Genomic DNA, 3,451 nt, shown 5'->3' with positions numbered 1-3,451 from the left:
CGCTTTCACGTCTTAATTTCGAACGCTGTGAGTAATCACCGGTCCATATCTGCAACAGACTGCTTTGTATATTTAACATAGGCCTCAAGCTTAGGCCCCTGATGAGTGGCATCGTATGTTAAAGAATTCCTTTAGCATTTCATGTTTCTATACATACAACCTGCTGATAGCGACAAAACAGCGGACACTTTTGTCGTAAATGAAGCTCTAGCTGTTGCATTCGTTAAACTTCTTGCAGATGTTTCACAATTTTGTTATATTTACATGTCTTGTTTTAAGAACGGAAATCTTGTGACAGGTTATAAACATGGCAGCATCAATGGCATCAAAAAGTTTTCCCTCTCTCTACGTTGCTCTCGAAATATCTAGCAAAAGCAAATCGGTGTTACAGCACTTCTAGGCATAGTAAAATGCAATACGGACAACAGTTTCGTTCTGATAGAGACGCAAGTTTTAGTTGAAGGCGGTATCGCATCTACATGTTTGTGCGAGACGTCTGTGCAAAGCTGCAATTGTGTCTGCTCATTGACATGGCAAAATATGAATCGACAATCACGAATCGGCGTGGCGTAGTGGTAAGATACTGGGATTGGGATCTGAAGGTTAGAGATTAGAATCCTGGTGGGTTTTTTTATTCAAATACAACGCTCTCCGTTTCTTTTTGTATTCGAAAAAAAAATATATAAGGTAGCCAAGCACGACGTATTTCTCGCTCTAGAGCTGCATTTCGCACCAGTACCCCAAGTCTAGCGCCTCCCAGTATGCCGCGCCTTCCCAGCATCCAGCGCGCGACACTAGGCCCATAATCAGGCATGGCACTGGGAACTGGATACTGGGTTTTGCAATAGGGTAGGCATACATATTCCCGAGGAAAACTAGCTTCACTGTCTGAACTTTACAATTGAACGTGCAGAAAATGTCCAGTTAGAAGCCACCAGTATCGAGACGTGAATAGCGTATATTTAGGTTACCTATAGTAGAAACAGGTGCTAAAACGCAATATTTTGTGGATCTGTGCTTATGTGTAGAGAAATACCGAGAATCAACTTATTTATAATGTGTTTGAAAGAGGTAGGTTGCGAGAGACCAAGACGGAGAGTAGATGACGCCAAAATCCCAGAGGCACCTCGTCGTCTTTCCAGCCGAAGCTGGCCTCTTGAGCATCTGTCGTATCGTAATACTACTCCAGGCGACAAAGCTGCCGTCTCGGTGCTCGTATTAGCTTGTATCTAGTGGCTAGTTGTATCCAAATCACATTGCTTGAGATTATGTACATTTGTATGTGCATTGAAGCAGATTGCGTAAACCATTGCATAAAGTAAAAATGCGATGCAGATAAATGCGTTGTGGGCCATGTTGTATAACATCTACTTATATACTGTTGCTCCTTGTGTAGATTCGAACAAGTGCTTTCAATTTGCAGTATTTTCTATATGACCTGCATCGGGCTTTCAGAAGTCATATTTGTTTGAGGCTTCAGTATATTGCTTCAAAGGTGAGGGGCCAGCTGAAAGTACCTGTTTCGAGCACGAGACAGTATAGTTTAGGTTCTGTTAACATTTTATCAAACTGTTTTCATTTACCACTCTTCCTGTGGCACCATACAGCAGTGAAATTTGCGTGGAGAGATGTCTCCACTGAAAATCTATAAGGCTTTGCGCTTGGCCCTTTGACGCGCTGTTTATTGGATAGATAATGACCTCCTTGATGATGCAATTCATGTTACACCTTTCATAGCGATGATCCCTAGCCGTCTGTATAGCTTAATTTCTTTAAAAAACTTTTCACAATCATTGTCTGTGCTAGACTTGTTTCTTCCAAGACACCAAGATTTCTCGTGTAAACGCGCGTGTGGCGCTTTTGACGACTTGTAATTGGTGATTTAAGTTTACAGACTTTACCAATAATAATAATGATAAGTACTAACCAAAGTGTTAGAAAGCAATCGGCTCGTTGAACATACGGTTATGAGTTGACAAAGTAACGTCAATTAAGTTTGTTTCCAACTCATTATACTGTTACTTGCAGAACTCCCGCTTTAAATTTTTTCGTTCTAGTCGCCCAGCGTGCTGAAGACGAAACAACAAATGTATATTCGCATTGAAAGGTTATCACAGCAGACGTGCGCGAGAAGGCAGAGCAAGGAAAAGTGAAAATGTCGGCGGCTTTACAAAAAGGTTAAAGAACGAGTGGTCAGACTAGAAATCAGACGCGCAAGCTGTTCAACTTCTCTCGACATTCGAACGTACGTCAATGTTTTGATTTGGACGTAGGATCATACGCGTATATTCAGGCATCTCACCACACTCCAAAACTACAATTACTGACGTCAAAGATACACTTCTGAGAGTGAACGTGTTATTTGCGCTCACAGGAATAGATATACTGCTGATTCGACTCCAGTATATTCCTTTTTTTTTTGCAAAATTATCGGACCGAGTGATTCCATTGATATCTCTGGGACGAATGAGCATGTGTATTAATGGACTGGTTCACAATTTGCCTGCTTTCAATTATTAATAGAGCGGCGAGTACCGCCTGTAGATTCGGCAGCCGTTACTATTTAGCCGCATTGATAAAAATTGGAAAAATAGTCTTTCATATAATGTTCTCTTTTCAAAATTTTGTCTTTTTTTCTCTTTCACTGCTCCCAGTTATTAATGGACAGAATGCCCGCTTAAGACACGCTTTTGAGGAATGCAATGACATTTATTGTGTAAAGAGTCGGCGGAGGAAATGCTACTATTTGTTCATTTTGAAATGTTTAATATTTATGATCAATCGTTGAACTTTTTTAGTAGGTCTAGTAGTGTGCACAAAAGCTCTGCGCAACTGTTTTACAGATTTTTTTTGATGTGAAGAGATGGTAATGCTCCTGTTTTTCGGGTGCGTATTGATGAGTCTCCTATAATCTCGTAGGCGGGTATTTTGCGCATTTTTACAATGCAGAACTTGAATAAAAACACACAGAAATGGATGCAAGAGAGCGAGAAATACGTACGTAGGCCAGCGTTTCAAATTGTTTGAAAAGCTAGTCATCCATATACGCACAATTAAATCCCTCGCGAGAGTTATATATAGATTCAAATAGACTGTCTGACCAGAAGCTTCAAAAACTTCGCAAATGTCTCAATTATGAGAATGTGTTTGTGAGTAATTCCATGGTGAAGTATGATTGTTTATATGATTACTCTGTAATCATAGGCGCACTTACCGGTGGGGCTTGGGGAAGGGCACTTCCCTCTCCACGGTGAAAAGAGGGGGTTGGGGCAAAGTATGTCACTTCCCTCCTCGCTACCCACACTTTTGGAAGCGATCACTTCCTCCTGCACGCTGGAAAACCCAACAAAAACAGCTGAAGCAATATTTTCTTTCCTAATAAAGCGGTCACAAATGTAATGCTTTTTATTTGCTACGTATTCCATGCTTGGGGTGCGAGGGTTGTCTTTTG

The sequence above is a fragment of the Dermacentor silvarum genome, chromosome 3 (assembly GCF_013339745.2).
Source record: "Dermacentor silvarum isolate Dsil-2018 chromosome 3, BIME_Dsil_1.4, whole genome shotgun sequence".
NCBI lineage: Eukaryota > Metazoa > Arthropoda > Arachnida > Ixodida > Ixodidae > Dermacentor > Dermacentor silvarum.
Note: the sequence above shows the minus strand (reverse complement) of the source record.